Below are 26,351 nucleotides of genomic sequence, written 5' to 3'. Positions count from 1 at the left end.
TCGGACATAGCTGTGCATCCGCACTGAAGAAAGTGGATTCTTGGCCATCGAGGTAAATGAGGTATTTGATGCGTGGTGTCTGTTCTTTAGGACATGTCCGAAACAACACATTCGAATACATAATGTAGGAAGACAAAAAAATTCGGAGTAGCCAGTCCTTTATAGAAAGCATCCACAAATCTGGACGACTTCACGAGATGTCGCCTTGTTTCAGGATAAGGAAAGAAACTGCACTACTGTTTGGAAAAGTGAAACACGAAGACCGAGAGATGTAATCACACTGAAATTTGTTAGCCCTATTAGGGACATGATGCTACACCAATGATTAACATTACAGACCTGTACATGCAATGCGACCGTGGAAATTCAGTACGCCACCACCAGCAAGCACAACCGCTAGACGTCGTGGATTGGAGTCAAAGAGCGCCTAATTCTACTGCAGGGGAACACACTGCCACGCAGTTTGTAGGCGCGTCCACAAAGCATCAGCTGTGGCTGCAGGAGGACTTAAAAACGAACGAGTTGCCAACCCACCATACCCCAGACATGTTCCTTGGGGGACATGCCACGCCAGTGGGCATGCCAGGGAAGCAGTGGTGCCCGCCGTTCTTCGACAAAGGCTTGCTCATTCCTCGCCACATGCGGCTGTTGAACTATGGAATGTGGAATGGCCTGCAGGAGGCGCAATGATTCAGGCTGTAAAACATCTCTGATGTAGCGGTAGCTGTTCAGATTTCCCTCAAGACTTAGGAGGCGAGCTCGCATGTTATAAGCAATGGCTCCCCAAACCTTTACACTTGGCGTTTGTCCGCTATTCCGCTCAACAATATAGCCACCCTGCTTGCGTTCACCACAGTGGCTTCGAACGTCTATTCAGCCACCACTGTACGACAAGCTGGAGTGGAAATTGCCCGAGAACGCTACATTTTACCATTCAGCACGCCAGCGTCGACGTTCACGTACCCACTGCAGTCTGCAGTGTTGGTGGGTTCTAGATAATGGAAGTCGACGCAATGGCGTGCGTGCCACCCGTCCAGCCTGCAGAAGATGGTGTCGAACCGTCGACACAGAAATGTCGAGCGTGTACGAAACTGTTCTGTCCGTTGCGGCTAAGCTGACAAGATGGCGATCATCTCTCGCTGTGGTCACGTTGTGTCGTCCAATACCCTGTCGCGAGCTGTGCATGGCCCTCTTCTCTCCACTGATTCCACATTCGCCTCACTGTTTAAGCAGTATGCACTGTACGAGCCACATAGTCACAGAGCGACAGACCCGTCTCCCGGTGACCAATCATTCTGCACTGTTCGAACACACTCCCATGCCGATATTCCACCCTGTGATGTCGATGATGCATAGTGGAACTTGGTTACACGTTTCTGCTTCGTGTTACGGCTCCGCATCGACTGCGTGTTGCGTAACATGGGCCTATCCAGTTACAATAAAGAGGGTGCTGTTAGGCCCACGTGCACGCCACCTCTCTGCCATTTAAATCACTTATTATGATGCTGCTGTTCTACACGTCCTCTTAACATGGCGCATTGCAGACCATTGCTTCTGAGTGTATAACTTCTTACAAACAATAGTCTAGAACGAAATACATCAAACACAATGCGAAATCTAAACGACAAAAGGACCAGCTATTACACAAGGCCAGGAATGATTGTCTGAAATTAACTAAGAAACTGAGGGTAGCTGGCTGTACATTGTGCACTACATTCAAAGAGGTAGGGGCTGAATGACAGGCTTACCACATAGCTACCAGTGGAGTAGCTGTGCTGACGTTAGCTGTCGCCAGCACACAGGTCGGCAAAGAGGTTGCAGGAAGATCAATAATAGACGCTGAATCAAACATGTCTATTAGGAGAGAGGGGAAAGACAGTTGCAAGCAACGTGCCGCCAACGCCCTCTTTATCGCCAGTATCTACATCGCCGCCGAGGACCGGAGGGACCAGTCTGTCACAGACAGTCAGCCCAGTCGCAGACAGAGTCAGTTTCAGTCGCAGTCAGCTCAGTAACTAGCTCAGTTACTATTCTAGTTGGTGTCTATCAGGGTACATCACCTGCTTCGAGAGTACAGTGTTTATAGCGAGACTTGTCCAGCAGTGAGGCTAACATGGACTTTCACAGAAGAGCTTGTTCCACAACACATGGATTAGCTTATAGATAAGTAGCTTTCTGTTTGCGTTAATAAAGAACATTGTTAATACATGTGTGCAGTTTTGTTGTAGGAAGACGATACCGGCCACTGAACAACATCCTATCCTTGCTTCCCATGGTATGAGACTCTACAGTGGCAACGAGACGACATAAAAGTAGTGTTAGCGGATTCTCACGGTGTTTCAGCATGAGCGGACGAATGCCACCACCGTATTTGCCGCGTGTTTCCTATCGCAAATATGCTGATAAAATAAGATAGTCTTCTGGTCAATGCCATCGACCTTTCTCTGTACAGCCCGACTTGGCCCCATCCGATTTTCATTCGTTTCCTAAACACAAAGAAACCTTAGAGAACTTCAGTTTGACAGTGATGAGGTGGTGCAAGCGGAGCAGAGGTTGCTACAGTAGTGGTATTTACAAACTGGTCTCGCGCTGGGAGAAATGTCTTTGTCTCCATTGTGACATGTCGAGAAATAAATAGATTGATACGAAGAATAAAGTTGGTGAATGTTAATAATGCTTGACTCATTTAAAAAGCTTGCAGAATTTTCACATAAAAGAATCGGAGGCATTGCTTTTCAGCAAGCCTCATAATAAAATGTTCTACCGTCTGAAGACGAGGCGGACCCCAGTCCCACCGACGGACATGTCTGGAATATTTATTCGTTGCCTCCTGTTTCGTCCTGTGGTAAATTCGGAGACTCAACCATTTTAACATATTCGTGAATGGTTTTTACCCTATATGTTTGCATAGCCCTTTCACTAGGAGCTAAAGAACGACAATACATCCCGAAAGTGAACTTAACCAGTTGATACATAATAACGTTTGCTTTATGTGTAATTTTGTAAATAAGTTGCCCTTTTCGGCTACTAACGTTTAATTAATGCAGTGGGGTTTCAGAAAGGAAGGACAGCGCTGTCATTAGAGGCAGAGCACAAGCTCGGATTATGAAAGGACTGACAAGGAAATCGGCCTTGCCCTTTAAAAAGGAACCTTCCCATTATTTGCATGAAGCAATTTAGGAAAAGCATTGATAACCTAAATCTGGGTGGCCGGTCAGGGATCTGAAGCGTCGTCCTCCCGAATGCAGTCGGCTTTCAGGCGTCAGATGTAGCATGTTTTGTAAGTACATTATATAGTAGTTCCGTTAAAAACATATGTATTTCTGGTATCTGTATTTTTCAGCTACCTGGGCAGCCTCGGATCCACGTTAACTCGTATAATCTGGAGCTTGCTGGACCTGACCTCGTAAATGTAGCACTAATCGTTGACGCAGGACGTCTTCCACTGACTCACGACTTTAATGTGTCCGGATGGGTCTGTGTTACGCAATGCTGACTCGGTGCAGAGCATAATATGAAGCAGAAACGTGTAACCAAGTTCCACTATGCCTCATAGGTATCACAGTGTGGAACATCGGCACGTGAGTGCGTACGAATAGGGCAGAACGACTGGTCCCGGAAGACGGGTCTGTCGCTCTGTTACAATGCGGCTCGTACAGTGCATTCTGCTTCAACAGTGAAGTGTAGAGGAGAGGTCCGTACATAGACCTGGGAGGAATTTTGTACAGTGTCTGCTTCTTGAGACAGGAAGGGACAGCAAGGGATCCAAGTTCAAACTCGTGAGAACGAAGATCATACAAGCCGCAGGACTCGTGCAAAATCGACCTTACCAGGAAACCTGATAGAGACAAATTGTTCTGCCGCATCCGATTATATTTAGTGAAATAGATGTGGAATTGCGGCTGCTAGGGAGTGCCTTTTGGAACGTCTTAGCACCGTGCGCTGTGTACGAAACGATAAATATATATTTGTGACATAATTTCTAGTGCTGTAATTACTTTTTACTCATATTTATTAGCATGATGCGCTTCGGCAGCATAGTGAGGTCATCAGGCGCATTACAGTTACACGCACAGTACACGTATCTTAAGTATGATGAGGTTTTGTTGTTGAGCGTGCCAGTACCGAAATTTAACTCTTTAGATAAAAATACATTTACTTTAACGTGTACCTTAAGTGAATTATATGTTTAAATCACTTCATTGGTGTGTTTCCTTACATTTCTTTCGGGAGTTTTCTTGTATGCCACACAGAGGTCAGCAACTCGCCCTGTTTTCACATGATATCTTGCGAACCATGGATGAAGGGTATCAGACAGATGCCATATTCCTTGACTTCCGGAAAGCGTTTGACTCGGTGCCCCACTGCAAATTCCTAACTAAAGTACGAGCATATGGGATTGGTTCCCAAATATGTGAGTGGCTCGAAGACTTCTTAAGTAATAGAACCCAGTACGATGTCCTCGATGGTGAGTGTTCATCGGAGGTGAGGGCATCATCTGCAGTCCCCGAGGGAAGCGTGGTAGGTCCGCTGTTGTTTTCTATCTACATAAATGATCTTTTGGATAGGGTGGATAGCAATGTGCGGCTGTTTGCTGATGATGCTGTGGTGTACGGGAAGGTGTCGTCGTTGAATGACTGTAGGAGGATACAAGATGACTTGGACAGGATTTGTGATTGGTGTCAACCATGAACCATGGACCATGCCGTTGGTGGGGAGGCTTGCGTGCCTCAGCGATACAGATGGCCGTACCGTAGGTGCAACCACAACGGCCAGACAAACATGTGGTTCCTGAAGAGGGGCAGCAGCCTTTTCAATAGTTGCAGGGGCAACAGTCTGGATGATTGACTGATCTGGCCTTGTAACATTAACCAAAACGGCCTTGCTGTGCTGGTACTGCGAACGGCTGAAAGCAAGGGGAAACTACAGCCGTAAATTTTCCCGTGGACATGCAGCTTTACTGTATGATTAAATGATGATGGGTCCTCTTGGGTAAAATATTCCGGAGGTAAAATAGTCCCCCATTCGGATCTCCGGGCGGGGACTACTCAAGAGGACGTCGTTATCAGGAGAAAGAAAACTGGCGTTCTACGGATCGGAGCGTGGAATGTCAGATCCCTTAATCGGGCAGGTAGGTTAGAAAATTTAAAAAGGGAAATGGATAGGTTAAAGTTAGATATAGTGGGAATTAGTGAAGTTCGGTGGCAGGAGGAACAAGACTTTTGGTCAGGTGATTACAGGGTTATAAATACAAAATCAAATAGGGGTAATGCAGGAGTAGGTTTAATAATGAATAAAAAAATAGGAGTGCGGGTTAGCTACCACAAACAGCATAGTGAACGCATTATTGTGGCCAAGATAGACACGAAGCCGATGCCTACTACAGTAGTACAAGTTTATATGCCAACTAGCTCTGCAGATGATGAAGAAATTGATGAAACGTATGACGAGATAAAAGAAATTATTCAGGTAGTGAAGGGAGACGAAAATTTAATAGTCATGGGTGACTGGAATTCGTCAGTAGGAAAAGGGAGAGAAGGAAACATAGTAGGTGAATATGGATTGGGGGGAAGAAATGAAAGAGGAAGCCGCCTTGTAGAATTTTGCACAGAGCATAACTTAATCATAGCTAACACTTCAAGAATCATAAAAGAAGGTTGTATACCTGGAAGAATCCTGGAGATACTAAAAGGTATCAGATAGATTATATAATGGTAAGACAGAGATTTAGGAACCAGGTTTTAAATTGTAAGACATTTCCAGGGGCAGATGTGGATTCTGACCACAATCTATTGGTTATGAACTGCAGATTGAAACTGAAGAAACTGCAAAAAGTTGGGAATTTAAGGAGATGGGACCTGGATAAACTGAAAGAACCAGAGGTTGTAGACTGTTTCAGGGAGAGCATAAGGGAACAATTGACAGGAATGGGGGAAAGAAATACAGTAGAAGAAGAATGGGTAGCTCTGAGGGATGAAGTAGTGAAGGCAGCAGAGGATCAAGTAGGTAAAAAGACGAGGGCTAATAGAAATCCTTGGGTAACAGAAGAAACATTGAATTTAATTGATGAAAGGAGAAAATATAAAAATGCAGCAAATGAAGCAGGCAAAAAGGAATACAAACGTCTCAAAAATGAGATCGACAGGAAGTGTAAAATGGCTAAGCAGGGGTGGCTAGAGGACAAATGTAAGGATGTAGAGTCTTGTCTCACTAGGGGTAAGACAGATACTGCCTACAGGAAAATTAAAGAGACTTTTGGAGAGAAGAGAACCACTTGTATGAATATCAAGAGCTCAGATGGCAACCCAGTTCTAAGCAAAGAAGGGAAGGCAGAAAGGTGGAAGGAGTATATAGAGGGTTTATACAAGGGCGATGTACTTGAGGACAATATTATGGAAATGGAAGAGGATGTAGATGAAGATGAAATGGGAGATAAGATACTGCGTGAAGAGTTTGACAGAGCACTGAAAGACCTGAGTCGAAACAAGGCCCCGGGAGTAGACAACATTCCATTAGAGCTACTGATGGCCTTGGGAGAGCCAGTCGTGAGAAAACTCTACCATCTGGTGAGCAAGATGTATGAGACAGGCGAAATACCCACAGACTTCAAGAAGAATATAATAATTCCAATCCCAAAGAAAGCAGGTGTTGACAGATGTGAAAATTACCAAACTATCAGTTTAATAAGTCACAGCTGCAAAATACTAACGCGAATTCTTTACAGACGAATGGAAAAACTGGTAGAAGCGGACCTCGGGGAAGATCAGTTTGGATTCCGTAGAAATGTTGGAACACGTGAGGCAATACTAACCTTACGACTTATCTTAGAAGGAAGATTAAGAAAAGGCAAACCTACGTTTCTAGCATTTGTAGACTTAGAGAAAGCTTTTGACAACGTTAACTGGAATAATCTCTTTCAAATTCTGAAGGTGGCAGGGGTAAAATACAGGGAGCGAAAGGCTATTTACAATTTGTACAGAAACCAGATGACAGTTATAAGAGTCGAGGGGCATGAAATGGAAGCAGTGGCCGGGAAAGGAGTGAGACAGGGTTGTAGCCTGTCCCCGATGTTATTCAATCTGTATATTGAGCAAGCAGTAAAGGAAACAAAAGAAAAATTCGGAGTAGGTATTCAAATTCATGGAGAAGAAGTAAAAACTTTGAGGTTCGCCGATGACATTGTAATTCTGTCAGAGACAGCAAAGGACTTGGAAGAGCAGTTGAACGGAATGGACAGTGTCTTGAAAGGAGGATATAAGATGAACATCAACAGAAGCAAAACGAGGATAATGGAATGTAGTCAAATTAAATCGTGTGATGCTGAGGGGATTAGATTAGGAAATGAGACACTTAAAGTAGTAAAGGAGTTTTGCTATTTAGGGAGTAAAATAACTGATGATGGTCGAAGCAGAGAGGATATAAAATGTAGACTGGCAATGGCAAGGAAATCGTTTCTGAAGAAGAGAAATTTGTTAACATCGAGTATAGATTTAAGTATCAGGAAGTCGTTTCTGAAAGTATTTGTGTGGAGTGTAGCCATGTATGGAAGTGAAACATGGACGATAACCAGTATGGACAAGAAGAGAATAGAAGCTTTCGAATTGTGGTGCTACAGAAGAATGCTGAAGATAAGGTGGGTAGATCACGTAACTAATGAGGAGGTATTGAATGGGATTGGGGAGAAGAGAAGTTTGTGGCACAACTTGACTAGAAGAAGGGATCGGTTGGTAGGACATGTTTTGAGGCATCAAGGGATCACAAATTTAGCATTGGAGGGCAGCGTGTAGGTTAAAAATCGTAGAGGGAGACCAAGAGATGAATACACTAAGCAGATTCATAGGATGTAGGTTGCAGTAGGTACTGGGAGATGAAGAAGCTTGCACAGGATAGAGTAGCATGGAGAGCTGCATCAAACCAGTCTCAGGACTGAAGACCACATCATCATCATCATCAGGTAGTAAAGCTATACCTAATACGACTGATGTCAAGGAATTCACGAATTATTAATTACGTATCTGAAAAATTCTAACAATTGAGAATGAAGTAAGGAATAAGTCTTTGTATTTAGGCTGATTAAAGTGGTGACCGTAACTACAGAAGCGCAACCCGCTAACAAATATCAGTAAGAAGTGACTGAAGCAGTAGAAATTATTTCATAAATTCATAATGCACCTGCAGGCAACTCCATACAAAACACGGATACATTTAAGTATAACATTACCTGTTTGGCACACTTGGTGAAGAATAAAAATGTTCGTATCGCTACAAACAGACCCAGTGTAACTATGTTTTGACTTTTTCGACGGGCCCAATACGCCTCCGCGATCGGGAGGGTCACGCCGGCAGGGGCGGAACTCCGCCGGCTGGGTGTCCACAACTCCGCCGGGAGGAGTTGGCGCTGCCCGCAGAATTGAGGTCGGTCGGCGTCGGCGGGCACGTGGGCCCAAGCTGCGGTAATGTTATTCAGCAAGTTTGTAAACTACGCCGCAGCTTAAACGCCGCGGCAACAAGAAGCAGCTGTGACTTCCCAGACGGCGGCAGACTGCGCGCCCACCGCCCGCTCTCGCTGACAGCGTCAGTGTAAGTTTCTGCGCTACCCTCCCCTTCCCAACCCTCTGCTGCATCTGTACGGCCGGAGGAATGTGTTTCTTACTCACGGCCGGGGATTCCGTATCGAGGCTGAAATTTAGCGTAAAGTAGTAGGCGGGCAAGTTCCGGCAGTAGCGGAGAAGCAACTCTTAATCGACGGCGGTATAAAGTTACTGGAGCGCTGGAGGGTACGAATCTGGCTCACGCACAGAGCTTCTGATCAGTGTGTTAGTGTGTGCTTGAGTACTGCATTTTGTCGTTCATATTACCTTCCATTCCCATGTAAGATGCACAAAACGAGGTGGCAGTTGATACAAAAATAGGACTCTGAAAGGAAAAGTACCGTTGCACGTGGTGTTATCGACGTCATGACAGCTTAGGTCTACAATGGAGCTGATGAAAGACGTGCACTTCATTCACCATTCAGTGCTCGTATTTCATATTTCTAATCCCAGCATTCTGGTATTCGGTAAAATAATAATTCAGGCAACATTAATAATTTCTATGGATTGCCTGATTTATTTGACGATTTTTACAGCTTGTCTCACACTAATCTGTGAGAGGAGCTTGGCGCTAGAAATTTTCTTTAATTATGGGCGAGGGCTTCAGTCTTCCTAGCAGCCGGCTTCCCGTTTCCCATACCATTTCCGATCACCAGGGTAACACGTGGTGTCGTTTGAACATTCAGCAGTGGCCAAAGTTTCTCCTGTTCTCAGTTCCCCAACCTGCCTTACCAACCTTGTAATCGCTATTTCTGCTCGATTTTAACGTCGCGAGGTCGCCTCCCTTGAGATTACGGCCCTCTGATTGGCCGTTTTTCGCGGGCAGGCGCCAACCGCCCCCCGCGGGTGGATAGTGGACAAAGGGGCAGTAGTGCAGTTCTAGTGTGACCGTGCCGGAGACCGGAGGTGCCGCTTCCAGGAGATGAATTTCGGTAAGCATGAGCGCCAACGTGCACCGTAGGTTCGCGCCCTGCGGCCCAGAGGGAACCTTATAGGTCATTGTGAATAGTTTCGCGTCTTGCGAGTTTTATTCCTTTAGTACGGGAGGCTACCTAGCGATTAACACACAGTAGCATCTTTCTTAGTCTTTGGCTGATTCATGGTGGTGGCCGTTGCATGCCTGCAACCCCTTCATTTACTAAATGGGACCCCATTTGATAATACGGCGATCGTTACTAAAATTCCTTTTCTCCTGCTATCGTGACTTGTTATGAACGTACGTAGGGGCAGACTGCTGAACTCGAATCTTTCTTCCCCCACCCCCATTTCGTTGTATTATTGTGAATTTTCGATTCCCGGCGGGGTCAGGGATTTTCTCTGCCTCGTGATGGCTGGGTGTTGTGTGCTGTCCTTAGGTTAGTTAGGTTTAAGTAGTTCTAAGTTCTAGGGGACTTATGACCACAGCAGTTGAGTCCCATAGTGCTCAGAGCCATTTGAACCATTTTTTTGTGAATTTTCAACTGTTTAATAAATTAGTCCTTTAATCTTACATTCTCTCTTTCATTAAGTGAAATCACCCCTAGTGTAACAGAATAATACAGAACTATAACGGTTGATATAAGGTCGTGCAGGTCTCGCGCCATTGACGATAGTATAAAGATTCAATATCGCGCGCCTGGCACGACCATTGCACGCATGGCACCGATGATAGTAATGATCATTTTCAATTATTCCCCATTGATAAACTGGGAAGTGTTCACGGCTCTGTGTGAGTACGTGAGCACTAAATCCACTTAATGTGGTGGAAGTAGTGGCCTCTTTACCTTGCTGGTTTAGAGAAAAATATGAAAAATCACAGCCGCTACAGCAAGGAATAGTAACCTGTAAAATAAAAACGAGCCACCGCTTTTAGAGAAAATTCGGAACTCTTGAATCAAGTGAATCATCTGCTCCAAATCTGCATCTACACTCGGCAGAGTGTCTTACGGCTTGTGGGTATTTCGTCTGCCACACCCCATTCGGAAATGCTGAGCGAGAAGAGTGGCTGTCGGTAAGACATAGTATGAGATCCAGTTTTCTAATCCTACCGTCACGTCTATATCAAGAGCTCGTATTTGGCTTAGGAGATTCCGTGCAGCTACAGTAAATCAGAATTCGAACGATCGGTCGGGCAATTTAATCGTTCATTGCGAATGGAGTGCCTCTTCCTCCTTGCTCACAACAGCGACAAGTTGCTAACAAGGCGACCGCGCCTACTCGTCATCGGTCATTTGGTCCACGTTTATAGTATACTAGCTGTAGTGTCCAGCGTTGCCCGGGGTATTTAATATCTGCCACACAAAGGGATTGCCTTATGCCGTTTTTAATACTGATAGCCAATACAAGTCGCACAGTAAACTGAAATCGTTTTAAATCTAAGGGCATATTTAAGTCACAGGGAATCGATGGAATGCGAGGAATGAATACGTCTTCACCTGTAGTATATCCCGTGACGATGGTGGTCTGTATTATTTTCGCCTATAGGTTCTTCATGACCATTCTTGTTCCGTGGCATCTGTAACGACGGCAACTAATCAATAATAAGAGTCTGCAATCACGTTTTTGTGAAATTTCCCATCTTTCGCTCGTCCTGCGATCTAGCAACGTCTGATGGTACTATCTCCAAGAAAGGTATGGCTGCTGTAATTTATTCTTGCGATATGAATTATGCTCGGTATATCACGAAATATTTCGGGTGTTTGACATTTAATTTTTCATGTATTTTCCTCATTGTTTCATCTGAATGTAGAATTTTTCAGTAAATCGGTAAATAACCTTTAGAGATTTTTGATAACGTCCATTCCCCTTTGTATACTGATCAGCCACAACATTATGATCACCTGCCTAATAGTAGATTTGCCCACCTTTGGCACAGATAATTGCGGCGACGCGTCGTGGCATGGAAGTAATGAGGCCTTGGTAGGTCAAGTCACGTATTCACTCGAATTGCAGGGAGAGGAGCAATGATCTCTTGACGCCACGTTCAGTCACATCCCACATGTGTTCGATTGGCTTCAGATCTGGCGAGTTGTGAAGCCAGAATATCAAATGGAACTCGCCACTGTGTTTCTCCAGCCACTCCATCACTCTCCTGGCCTTGTGACGTGGTGCATTATCTTGTTGAAAAATGCTACTGGCGTCGGGAAACATTATCGTTGCGAAAGGGTGTGCGTGGTCTGCAACAAGTGTAGATATTCCTTGACAGTCATGGTGCCTTGCACGACATCCACTGGACCCATGGATGCCCACGTGAGTGTTCCCTGGAGAATAATATAGCCACCGGCAGCATATCTCCATCTCTTACAAGGGAACCTCCCCATCGCACCCCCCTCAGATTTAGCCATAAGTTGGAACAGTGGATAGGCCTTGAAAAACTGAACACAGATCAATCGAGAGAACAGGAAGAAGTTGTGTGAAACTATGAAAAAAATTAGCAAAATATGCGAACTGAGTAGTCCACGTGCAACATATGCAACTTGAAGGGTGACATACAGCCAGGAGCGCCATGGTCTTGTGGTTAGCGTGAGTAGCTGCGGAATAAGAGGTCCACGGTTCAAGTCCTCCCCCGAGTGAAAAATTTACTTTCTTTATTTTCGCAAAGTTATGATCTGTCCGTTCGTTCATTGACGTCTCTGTTCACTGCAATACGTTTAGTGTCCGTGTTTTGCGACCGCACCGCAAAACCGTGCGATTAGTAGACGAAAGGACGTGCCTCTCCAATGAGAACTGAAAACATTTCATCGCAAGGTCATAGATCAACCGATTCCTCCACAGGAAAACACGTCTGATATATTCTATACGATACTGTTGACGGCATGTGCGTCACATGACAGTAATATGTTGTCGACCCACTTGGCGAATGGGTAAAAAGATTCTTCTACCTTGCCCGATTTAGGTTTTCTTGTGGATGTGATTATCACTCCCAAAAAAGTGATCGCATCGGACGGACAGACGGACAGATAATAATTGTCTGAAAACAAAAAATTAAAATTTTCAGCCGCGGGAAGACTTGAACCGTGGACCTCTTATTCCGCAGCTACTCACGCTAACCACAAGACCACGGCGCTCGTGGCTGCATGTCAGCCTTGAAGTTGCATATATTGCACGTGGACTACTCAGTTCGCATATTTTGCTAATTTTTTTCATAGTTCCACACAACTTCTTCCTGTTTTCTCGATTGATCTGTGTTCAGTTTTTCAAGGCCTATCCACTCTGCCAACTTATAACTAAATCTGAGGGGGGTGCGATGGGGAGGTTCCCTTGTTAGTACAGGTGTCCATCAGCTGTCCCCCTGGAAGACGACGGATTCGCACCCTGCCATCGAGATGACGAAGAAGATATCTGGATTCATCAGACCATGCAACGCTCTGCCACTGCGCCAACGTCCATTGCCAATGCTCATGTGCCTATTCCAGTCGTAGTTACCTATGTCGTGGTGTTAACATTGGTAGATACATGGGTCCTCGGCTGCTGAGACCCATCGCTAGTGACGAAACTTCCTGGCAGATTAAAACTGTGTGCCGGACCGAGACCCGAACTCGGGACCTTTGCCTTTCGCGGGTAAGTGCTCTACCATCTGAGCTACCCAAGCACGACTCACACCCCGTGCTCACAGCTCAACTTGTACCTCGTCTCCTACCTTCCATCGCTAGTAATGTTCGGGGCACTCTGTGTTCAGGCACACTTGTACTATGTCCGGCATTAAAGTCTGATGGTAGTTCCGCCACAGTTCGCCGCCGGCCCTGTTTCACGAGGCTGCTCAGCTTAGGACGTCCGACATCTGTAAAGAGGAGTGACCCTTCAACCCCAAGCAGTCTGGTGTCGCCAGGTGCTATATACACTCACCATAGCACTTCTCGATCACCCGACAAGTCGTGCTGTTTCTGAAATGCTCGTACCGACCCAACGGGCCGTCACAATCTGCCATTGGTCAAACTCAGATAGATCGCGCCTTCCCCATTCTACGCATGGACAGCACGCTCACCGATACTACGCGCACCGAGCGTGTGGCTAACTAGCAATCATTCCTTCATCATATTCTAGCTGGTCAGTGTATCAGTATATTAGATTTGTATAAGTTTCAAGTTCGATTACGAAATCTTACGTGAAAGTGAATGAAGTGGGAGCTACAGATGACAAAACGTTTAAAAAATATCATTATTGATATTATCTGGGGTGGTATGAGCCATTTATGGTAGCGGTACAGGACGGTCACGTGATCGAGTCCCAATATGGAACCATTTTTCCTTGATTTTAAATTTTTCCGTTAGTTACGCTACAAATAAATCTAAATAACGCGCACTATATTTTGTTTATTAATATTTTCATGAAAGGCATGAAAGGGAAAGGCGAAGGAAAATTTGCGATTGCAAATAAATTTCCGAGAAAGGATTGTACTTACAGCGTCCATGAGGATTCTGCAAATAACTTTCCAAGAACGGATTGCAATTAAAGCGTACACGACTTCGTATTCCTTTCGTTTCCTTTTGACCTCCGAGCAACCCTTGGCAGCTAATCCAACCCTGCGATGTCGATTTTTTTCGTCAGATAAAGAATTTGATCAAAGACTTTCAAAACTGCTCTTTTGTCATCGAGAGAGAAAAAGAAATCATCTCCCGGGACTACGAGAAGACAGCATCGACATACATTCCATTGTACATTTCCCATTACCTTCGCCTGTATTTGGCGAAATAATGCAATTCGCGTTGTTTACTGTTAAGCTTTGCGATGAGAGAGAACTTTAAAAAAAAATTGTTCAAATGGCTCTGAGCACTATGGGACTTACCTGCTGAGGTCATCAGTCCCCTAGAACTTAGAACTACGTAAATCTAACTAACCTAGGGACATCACACACATCCATGCCCCAGACAGGATTCGAACCTGCGACCGTAGCGCTCAATAAATAACGCAACAATTTTTTTCTGAAATCAGGATGGTTTTAAGACACAAAGGAGTTACCGACGTTGGCTGTGAGTTGGCACTGATTTAAATTGATGGGTAAAGTTGAAAATTTGTGCCGGACCGGGATTGAAGCCCGGGTCTCCTGGTTATTTGACAGTTGCGCTGACAACTACACCATCCGGACACAGTGCGGTCATTGCAACAGCACGGACTAGCCTAGCACCGCTCCCGTCAGACCCAAACTCTCTACTTCTCCACACGCTACTAATGTAGTACCCCTTGCCCATTGTCTTCATTAATAGTGTCAATTCGCCGATTTCCGTAAGAGTTCGAGCCTGGTGCGCTTCTGCACTGAAGAGAACATGGGCCGTCCTCGCTCTAATTATACATCAACATCTATATGTTCGAAAGAACAGACACCACAGGTACAGGTTGGTTTTATTCATGATTCCAATACACCATATTGTTCTCCACACTTCTGGCTACAAAACTCCATTTTTCAACATAATCTCCGTTCAGTGCGACGGCCTTACACCTCCTTACCGGGAGGGCCTGTATGCCCTCATGGTATTTCTCTATGGGGTGGTTTGACCGACCTTGTTACGATGATGACAGACGCCTCGCCCAACGATTAAACGTGTTTTTGTTCACTGCCAGACCTCCGTACACGTCTCCAAGCGCCTGTGAATATCTGCGATCTTCTACTTTTCTACGAAAAGAAACTCAATGACAGAGCTCGCTGCCTGGAACGCATCACCGTTACAAATGCCATTTTGAAAGCTTTGTATAGCGCCGCCAACTGTCCGAATTCATGGAACTATAGAGGCTGAAGCGGAAATACTCCGCGATGTCTCACAACAAATCTCGCATTTTTTTCCACCGAAATTCGCCGAAGAAAGCAAGTGTTGCATTACTTACGCGTACATTTATATCAACTCCTTGTGGTTGCGAGAGCCACTGCATCTTCCAAGGGTCACAGTTCACTGCGACTTACTGTATAATGATGCTTCAAGAAGAATAAAAGGAAAAGTACTGTCTGGCCGCAGCAACTGTAAGGGATATTTGCGTCTGGAAACAAGACATTATTATTGTAATTGCTGCCATTGAGCTACTACTTAGCATCTGCAGCATCTAATAACGTAAGATCAATCCAGTTCAGACTTCGCTTTGTAAAAGATCTGTCATCGTTTTGAGTGATTAGGGTCATATAATTGTTAAGTTAACTTTAACTATCAATTCATAGTCATCATTATCTCAAGTCATTGTTACCAGGGGTAGCAACCATGTCCTATTGTCCTGTGTTCCGGATGTAACATTATGAATTAAATATTTGATTAATGTTGAGAACAGTAACGTTGCTAAAAAATAAAAAAAAATTCTTTCTCTAGTTGAAAGTAAGCATAGTATATTTTACTTCTTACTTAACTATATGCATTTCCATGATTTTTTGCTGTTGATTTGTAGTGATTAATGTTTAAATAATGCAATACTCAGAGTGATTTTTAAACTTTTGGAAAAGTTCGTCGATCAAAATGAGTACCAGTAAAGATTACTCACCGCGTTGCGTACTATTGCAATAATCTATTGCTGGCTGTTATGTGAACTTAAGTCTGATTATAATCACTTGGTTTCACGCATTAAGGACTGATTACTGGATGATTTCATTCCATGACTTATTTCACTAAAATACAAATTTTGATTAATAAATTGAAATTCATAACTACACTTATTTGCGTTCAGTCTTTGCTAGGATAGCGTATTCAATTGCCTTATTGGTGACGCCGTTTCACTTGATTATTATATTCGGTATCACTACCTTTCTAACAAGTAATCACGCTCCGTTATAGCGTATACCGGATGAAGTGGGAAGACTGCAAGTGGACTTAATTCTCGTAAGGAAAAAGGAAACCCATGTACTGTTGGTTCAAAAATGGTTCAAATGGCTCTGAGCACTATGGGACTTAACATCTATGGTCATCAGTCCCCTAGAACTTAGAACTACTTAAACCTAACTAACCTAAGGACATCACACAACACCCAGTCATCACGAGGCAGAGAAAATCCCTGACCCCGCCGGGAATCGAACCCGGGAATACTGTTGGTACTGGAATGTTAGTGAAGGAACAAACCGATTCAGAGAAACTGCTGTTATCTGGTTTGTTGTATGAAAAAAGAAAGATCAACGTCAAATCTGGCAAATCAAAGACAGGAACTAAGGAAAAATTTTTAAAATTAAGGAAGCATTCCTTTTGGCATGCTTTTTACAGACCGTCAGGTAATTTGAACACCACCTAAACGAAAACAAAACTCCGTGTTTTGAATAAAGACCAATTGAGGTTAAAACTGACGTCATTTCGAACAGTTTTGAAGGTAAACACATTTGTTGTTGTCAGTTAATCAGTCAACGTAACGCCAACGCCAGGTGCGGCATAATGACCATGGAAATGAAAACAAATTTGTATATCGAGGCAATGACATCAATTATGCAGCCAATCACGCAATCAATATACAATTAAAATTACAAATGTTCCGTTGTTTACTTTATATGCTAAAAATCTGTAAAATATTCGTATTCAGCAATAATTTTATTCAAAAACATTCATCGGCTGCACGCAACGCTGTAAGGTTATTACAGCGCAAATAGGATACATAAGATTTATGTAAAGTTGGTATGAGAGTAATTATAGTACGTGGGACTAGTTACGACGAGGGTTAGAGGAAGAAAAAATGATATATTTCTTAAATTATGAAAACTAAAAGACACTGTAGATATGTGGGGAAGAAAGTGGACAATGAAGTTGCTGTCAGCTTAAAGGAGAGAAAGAGCCACAGACTGAAGTAACAAAAGTCATGACATTTACAGAAAACGGTAGTATCGCGTATACAAGTATGAAAGGACAGCGCATTGGCAGAGATGTGATTTGTGCTCAGGCGATTGATGTGAAACGGTTCCCGACGTGATTAAGGCTGAAAGACGGGAATTAACAGACGTTGGACGCGGAATGGTAATTGGAGATTGGTTTGGTTTTGTTTTGCTTTAGGGCGCAAAAAACAACTGGGGTCTTACGCGCCCAAGTCGAAACTATAGAACACGAAGACAGAGAGGAGTTAAAAAACGAGTATACGTCAGTCCCAACTGACAAAAGAGAAGACAGCTAAAAACAGGGACGTGGAGAAAGGGGTAAAAAAGACACCCTACAGAAACGGAGGTCCTAACCTAAAAATTAAATGGCCTTCGCCATATTGATTTGGCGGATAAAAAGTAAAACGCGGTCGACAGCCCTCGCGTCATTTGCTAAAACAGGTGATTACTCAGACGGCAAACCCAATAGGGAACGTAAACGGTTAAGAAATGGGCATTCCATCAGGAAGTGGTGGACAGTTAAAACTTGGGCGCAGTGTGTACAAAGTGGTGGGGTAGCGCTACTTATTGAGTGACGATGGCTAAAAAGGCAGTGCCGAATACGCAGCGCCCGCATCTCGTGGTCGTGCGGTAGCGTTCTCGCTTCCCACGCCCGGGTTCCCGGGTTCGATTCCCGGCGGGGTCAGGGATTTTCTCTGCCTCGTGATGGCTGGGTGTTGTGTGATATCCTTAGGTTAGTAAGGTTTAAGTAGTTCTAAGTTCTAGGGGACTGATGACCATAGCTGTTAAGTCCCATAGTGCTCAGAGCCATTTGAACCATTTTTTGAATACGCAGCCTAGTTAAAATTACTTCCTCCCGGCGGGAGAGCCGAGAGTAGGTCGTCCATGTGTGACGTCTCCTGGCAAGACATTCACAAAATCGTTGTAATATATGAAAAAAAGAAACATTTAACTGTATTATTATTATTATTATTATTATTATTTCACGGTTGTCGATTATGTAGACTCTGTAAAAAAGAAATAATCTTTTTTTCATTTTTATGTTTCTGCAATAATTATGGATGTATATTTTGAAAATAACGTCTGTGGTCGGCGAGTGTAGAAATCGAAACAGATCATGATAACTGAAAAAGGCCGGCCGCGGTGGTCTCGCGGTTCTAGGCCCTCAGTCCGGAACCGCGCGACTGCTACGGTCGCAGGTTAGAATCCTGCCTCGGGCATGGATGTGTGTGATGTCCTTAGGTTAGTTAGGTTTAAGTAGTTCTAAGTTCTAAGGGACTGATGACCACTGATGTTAAGTCCCATAGTGCTCAGAGCCATTTGAACCATTTAACTGAAAAAGATAACAAAGATGCATATTAAATTGCCTATAAATAGTGGAGGTTAAAACATTACTTTCTCTGTCTTCTTGTAGCCGTCAAAGTTGTAAGAGCCTGTAACGCTCCATTGAATGCTTGGTTAGCTTTCTTTTGTTCCTTGTTCGAGAAAGACGCCATTGGAGGCTGATGAATGTAAAAGGTGTGTACTTTAAATTTTTGTTGATTTTTGAGTATAGGAATTGTTAAAAATACTTGTAATAATTTATTGCTAGCTTGCCCAGTATTTCATTCCACATTTTTAGCCATTTTCAGCATACTTAGAATTTTGCATGACGCAGAGCTGTGCAGCGATCGCGGGAGCCGCCGCCACGGCAAATTCAAATGAAATTGAATGAAAGCAGTTTTCCCGCAATTAAGCGAGCAGGTAACGGTAAATTAAAATTATTTCTTTCAGCTTCCCGGAGACCTCAGAGGTGAATGGTGGATTTTATTATGTCATTTTCAGGTGGACAGGTGCAACTGCTACTACAATACCAGTGACGTAAATAATTTAAGTAACTCAGTGCAATAAAATTTTACTTGTGTGACATCAAAGACTGCTGTGATGAAACCTGTTCTGGCTAATAATACAAAAACCAAATTTCATTTTTAGTCTCATGCTATCGCGTTAGTCGTGGCAATCGATAGTGTTCATATATTAAAAAATCCACTGCAGCTTTCACGTTTAGCGAACATAGCAAAATGGTTCAAATGGCTCTGAGCACTATGGGACTCAACTTCTGAGGTCATTAGTCCCCTAGAACTTAGAACTAGTTAAACCTAAGTAACCTAAGGACATCACAGACATCCATGCCCGAGGCAGGATTCGAACCTGCGACCGTAGCGGTCCTGCGGTTCCAGACTGCAGCGCCTTTAACCGCACGGCCACTTCGGCCGGCGCGAACATAGCATACTGTAACTTCTGTACTTATAATAATAATAATTTTCAGTGCATTTCAGAGATGAAAATAGCGAAGGACATGTTTAATAACATAATTAGTTACAGTACTGATACGGTGTTCCATTTCTAACGAGCCGGATCAGGGTTACGTAAAAATAGTATCCAAATTAAAGATCATACGTGCACAGCAGGAAATCTTGTAGCGTTGTGCGAATCCCCACGTAATAGGTCAAGGTGCCCAAAGTTAAAATATTTTCAGCTGCTGAAACTACTGGTGAGATCGCATTTTATCTGTTGTGCTCGCAACAATAAGCAATGTACAGTTAGTTAAAATACCATACCATATAAACTGCATATAAAGTCAAAAGCGCGGTGGGGATGACACGACACAAGCCGCTGGGAGAGGGTTAATACGGCGGAGCTTATTCCTGTGAAGCGAAGACCATTGGCGATGCCAAAGGGACGCCACCTCCTGGCAGACGGCAGACGCAAGGGACATTCCGTTTAGGAAATCGTTAGGGAATTCGGTATTCCGAGATCCAGAGTGTCAAGAGTGTGCCGAGAATACCAGGTTGCAGACATTACCTCTCACCATGGACAACGCATTGGCCTAAGGCCTTCAATTAACGACCAAGAGCAGCGGCGTTTGTGTAGAGTTGTCACTGCTAACAGACAAGCAACACTGCTTGAAATAACCGCTGAAATGAATGTGGAACGAACAGCGAATGTATCCATTACGATAGTGCGGTGCAATTTAGCGTTAATGGGCTGCGGCGGTAGACGACCGATGCGAGTACCTTCGCTAACAGCGCGACGTCGGCTGCAGCGTCTCCCCTGAGCTCGTGACCATATCGGTTGTATCCTAGACTACTGGAAAGGCTTGGGCTTGTCAGATGAGTCCCGATTTCAGTTGGTAAGCTGGTAAGAGCTGACAGCAGGTTTGGAGTGTGGCGCAGATCCCACAAAGCTATGGACCCAAGTTGTCAATAAGCACTGTGAAAACTGGCGGTTGCTTCATAATGGTGTGCCGCTGTGTTTACTTGAAATGGACTGGATCCTCTGCTACCTGGAGACCATTTACAGTCATTCATGGATTTCGTGTTCCAAAATAAGGATGAAATTGTTACGGATGACAATCGGACGAAAATACGCTATGTTATCGGACCACAATTGTTCGCGATTGGTTTGAAGAACGTTCTGGAAAATACAGGCGAATGATGTAGCCACCGACCCTCACTCGACATGAATATCATAGCACATTTATGGGACATAAACGAGAAGTCAGTTCGTGCACAACATCTTGCACCTCCAACGCTTTCGCAATGGCTATAGAGACAGCATGGCTCAATATTTCTGCAGGAGACTAACGGCTTGTTGAGACTACGTCGCGGCGAGTTGCGGCACTACACCGGGCAAAAGGGGGCCGATACAGTATTGGGCGGTATCCTATGACTTTCTTCACTTCGATGTATGTTGTCGAGGGAATATACAAATATTTTTACAAACGTATATATGCTAAAGTGCTGACCGATTTTCAGCAAATGCTCTCATTGATACGTATGTCTAGTTGTCAGTATGTATAGAGTTATATCGGGACTAACTCATCTATTTCTTTCTCTTCGGCTTTTGTTCCAACCATCTCAGAGTCCACGAAAGACAGGTTATTACCGACCCAATACAATGCGAGTTGGCATCCTATCCTAAGGGGGGATGTCGGCGGAGGGGCAACATCAATTTGGGAATCATGTGAACTTTGTTGTGTGTATTTCAACTGTCTATTATGTGCATGTGAACTGTTAATGGATTGTGTTTCGGAAAGCAGGCTGGGAGCCATTCAACCACTCAAAAATTGTTCAAATGGCTCTAAGCATTATGGAACTTAACATTTGAGGTCAACAGTCCCCTAGAACTACTTAAACCTAACTAACCTAAGGACATCACACACATTCATGTCCGAGGCAGGATTCGAAACTGCGACCGTAGCAGCCACGTGGTTCCAGACTGAAGCGCCTAGAATCGCTCGACTACAACGGCCGGCTTCAACCACTCAACCTCAGAGAATGGAGCTAACGGTAATCAATCTCAGGCGAGTATGCGATAGCTCAGCCTTTACGATGAGATCAGTTAAAAGGAAGAATATATCAGAAAACAAAATTTTCCCTCACGTATATCCGAGCGCGTTAACGCACCGCTTGCGAGATTCAAGGAGACGCGCCTGCTCCGGATCGAATCCGCCTCGCGGATTAACTACGAGGACTGCTGGGCCGGCCAGTCTGGTTGTTGTGTTTTAGGCAGTTTCCCGCATCCACCTAGGTAAATAGCGGGCTGTCACCCACGTCACGCCTCAGATACACACAACGCAAATCTATCGAAATCTTTGTCATAGTTGATGCATATACTCTAGATGCAGACAGCTGGGGTGGACAGATAAGCGTTCCGAAGGAATGAGTGGCTTCAGAAACGGCACTTGGGCACCAACTGTCTCTAAAATTGCCAAAATCCACATAACAACGCCGACCGCTAGAGAAAGGAGAAGAAGACTCAGAAAACGAAATTAGGTGCATAGAAAAAAGAAAAAGATCAACGGAGTTAATTTCAGTCTGCACGTTGAAACTAAAGAATTGATGATTTCGGGGGGAGCGGGATGAGGGGGGGGGGTTGCGAGCATCAATTACTATCACAATACACTCATCACCGTATCACTGTGCGATTCCAAAATATATGTTTCATGTTTCGGCAATTTATACCCAGTTACTCAGTGAGCTAGAGCACGTCCTCATCAAAGTAGATCACAGCACTCACTGTGAAACGCGCGGATACTTCTGCGAGCCGAGCGGCTCATTAGGGGCTCGCGAGCACATTCCTCCCACGCGTGGACGTTGCTAGCGAGGATTTTGCTACAGGTTTTTCCGGTCAGCTCAAATGATCGCAAAGGCTCGTTTGGGGACAATCGGCTGCGGTAGGGTCCCAGCGAGCATGCAGAAGTGCCACAGCACGACATGGCATGGCCGCGACTAATGTATGAAGTAGTGCTGAAGGGAACTGACACCATTAATCCTGCAGGGCTGTTCATAAATCCGTAAGAGTACGAGGGGGTGGAAATCTCTTCTGGTCAGCACGTTGCCAGGCATTCCAGATACGCTCAATAATGTTCATGTCTGGGGAGTTTGGTGGCCAGCGGAGGTATTTATACTCAGAAGAGTGTTCCTGAAACCAATCTGTAGTAATTCTGGACGTTTGGGGTGTCGCACTGTCCCGCTGGAATCGCCAAATGGTCATGAATGGTTGCAAGTGATCAGACAGGAATCTTACGTACCTGCCAGACTGTATGTAGACGTATCAGGGGTCACATATCACTCCAGCTGCACACGGCCCACACCATTACAGAACCTCCACCAGCTTGAACAGTCCCCTGCTGACATGCAGGGTCCATGGATTCATGAGGTTGTCCCCTTACCCGTACACGTCCATACGCTTGATACAATTTGAAACGTGACTCATCCGACCAGGCAACATGTTTCCAGTCACCAACAGTCCAATTTCGGTGTCTACGGGGACAGGCGATGCGTAAAGCTTTGTGTCGTGCAGTCATCAAGGGTGCACGAGTGGGTCTTCGGCTCCGAAGTCTAGTATCGATAACGATTCGTTTAACGGTTCACACGCTGACACTTGTTGATGGCCCAGCACTGAAATCAGCATCAATTTGCGGAAGGGCTGCAGTTCTGTCACGTTAAACGATTCTCTTCAGTCGTTGTTGGTCCCGTTCTTGGGTCCTGTCTTCCGACCGCAGCGGTGTCGGAGATTTTGTTTATTTATCGGATTCCTAATATTCACAGTACACTCGTGAAATGGTCGCACGGGAAAGTCCCCATTTCATCGCTACCTCGGAGATGGTGTACCGTCGCTCGTGCGCCGACTATAATGCCACGTTCAGACTCACTTAAGTCTTGATAACCTGTCATTGTAGCGGCAGTAATCGATCTAACAAATGCGCCAGACACTTGTAATCTTATATAGGCGTTGCCGATCGCAGCGCCGTATTCTGCCTGTTTACGTAACTCTGTATTTGGATTCGCATGCCTATACCGGTTTCTTTGACGCTTCAATGTGTATAGGATGCAGTTTTAATGGACAACTGTGTATTGCAGCTCCCATACCGATAGCAGCATTCCGATCGCGGCAATCGAGTCCTCTGAGCAAAGCGAGCAACAGTGCCTAACGGGGTGCCGTGGCACAACACAAGCCTCCGAGCTGGGCTCGTAGCGGAGGTCCCGTGGCCTCTCGTGCGGCTGAGGGCGGCGCCCGCACAATGGCGGCTCGGCTCGCGTTTCGGGCAGAATGGCACAATCAGCCGCCCCTTCCCTTCCCCACACCCAGCAGCGGCATTAGCGCCGCGACGCCACCGCGCGCGCCAGCTGGCCGGCTGATCCTGTCGCTGCGTAATGAGAGCCCACTGTGCTGACGTCACACGCGCCGAAAACCCGTCCTCCAACTGACAAGCAGTGCCCCGCTAGTTGTTGTCCTGTCTCGTAGCGATCTCTCTTTCATACCCTCTTCCTTCTCTCTGGGTATACAACTTATACTAATGATTTTTTCCCCCCGGAATGAGGCTGTTTTCGAGCTTGAGGCAATCAGCAGCAGGAATCAATTAGGCTGGTGCATACGTTCGTACTGTTTTTCCGAAACACTACGGATACGCAGCCGGCCGGAGTGGCCCTGCGGTTCTAGGCTCTAAGGTCGCTGGTTCGAATCCTGCCTCGAGCATGGATGTGTGTGATGTCCTTAGGTTAGTTAGGTTTAAGTAGTTATAAGTTCTAGGGGGCTGATGACCTCAGAATTTGAGTCCCATAGTGCTCAGACCCATTTGAACCATTTGAACGGATACGCATAACAGAGACTTTAGTCATCAATAGTATATGCTCCTTCACTGTTTACAAGAGTCTGCCGACGCTGGGGTAACTTTTCGATTTCGGGACTGTAGAAACGACCCAGATTTGAGGCGAAGAACTGGTCGAACCATGTTCGGAGTGCATTTTCATCCGGACTGGAAGTTCTTTGAAGGCTGTTCGTCAGAGAGCGGGAAAGGTGAAAATACGAGTGCGCAATATCAGGTGAATAAAATGGATGTGGAATGACTTCCAAACACAAATCCTGATAATGGTTTTTGTGATATTAGCAGAATGCGGGTTGGTGCTATCGTGGAGTAGCATCACTTTACGTAGTCGTCCTGGTCGTTGTTCTTGGATTGCATCTGTAAGACGTCTCAGTTGTTGGCAGTAAATGTCAGCAGTGATGGTAACACCTCAGGGAAGCAATTCGTAGTATTCCACACCATCGCTGTTCCACCAGATGCATAACATTATCTTTTGTGGATATTGTCTTTGTACGAGGAGTTACTACACTACTGGCCATTAGAATTGCTACACCACGAAGATGACGTGCTACAGACGCGAAATTTAACCAACCGCAAGAAGATGCTGTGATATGCAAATGATTAGCTTTTCAGAGCATTCACACAAGGTTGGCGCCGGTGGCGACACCTACTACGTGCTGACATGAGGAAAGTTTCCAACCGATTTCTCATACACAAACACCAGTTGACCGGCGTTGCCTGGTGAAACGCTGTTGTGATGCCTCGTGTAAGGAGGAGAAATACGTACCATCCCGTTTCCGAATTTGATTGTTGCCTATCGGGATTGTGGGATATCGTATCACGACATTGCTGCTCGCGTTGGTCGAGATCCAATGACTGTTTGCAGAATATGGAATCGGTGGGTTCAGGCGGGTAATACGGAACGCCGTGCTGGATCCCAATGGCCTCGTATCACTAGCAGTCGAGATGACAGGCATCTTATCTGCATGGCTGTAACGGATCGTGCAGCCATGTCTAGATCCCTGAGTCAACAGATGGGGACGTTAGCAAGACAACAACCATCTGCGCGAACAGTTCGACGACGTTTGCAGCAGCATTGACTATCAGCTCAGAGACCATGGCTGCGGTTACCCTTGACTCTGCATCACAGACAGGAGCGCCTGCGATGGTGTACTCAACGACGAACCTGGGTACACGAATGCCAAAATCATTTTTTCGGATGAATCCAGGTTCTGTTTACAGCATTATGATGGTCGCGTCCGTGTCTGGCGAAATCGTGGTGAACGCACATTGGAAGCGTATAATCGTCATCGCCATACTGGCGTATCACCCGGCATGATGGTATGGGATGCCATTGGTTACACGTCTCGGTCACCTCTTGTCCGTATTGACGGCACTTTGAACAGTGGACGTTACATTTCAGATGTGTTACGACCCATGGCTCTGCCCTTCATTCGATCCCTGCGAAACCCTACATTTCAGCAGGATAATGCACGACCGCATGTTGCAGGTCCTGTACAGTTCTTTCTGGATACAGAAAATGTTCGACTGCTGCCCTGGCCAGCACATTCTCCAGATCTCTCACCAATTAAAAACGTCTGGTCAATGGTGGCCGAGCAACTGGCTCGTCACAATACGCCAGTCACTACTCTTCATGAACTGTGGTATCGTGTTGAAGCTGCATGGGCAGCTACACCTGTACACGCCATCCAAGCTCTGTTTGACTAAATGCCCAGGCGTATCAAGGCCGTTATTACTGCCAGAGGTGGTTGTTCTGGGCATTGATTTCTCAGGATCTATGCCCTAAATTGCGTGAAAATGTAATCACATGTCGGTTCTTTGTCCAGTGAATACCCGTTTATCATATGCATTTCTTCTTGGTATA

This window comes from Schistocerca nitens, chromosome 4 (assembly GCF_023898315.1).
Source record: "Schistocerca nitens isolate TAMUIC-IGC-003100 chromosome 4, iqSchNite1.1, whole genome shotgun sequence".
Lineage (NCBI taxonomy): Eukaryota > Metazoa > Arthropoda > Insecta > Orthoptera > Acrididae > Schistocerca > Schistocerca nitens.
The sequence above is the reverse complement of the archived record's forward strand: the minus strand, read 5'-3'. Positions refer to the sequence as shown.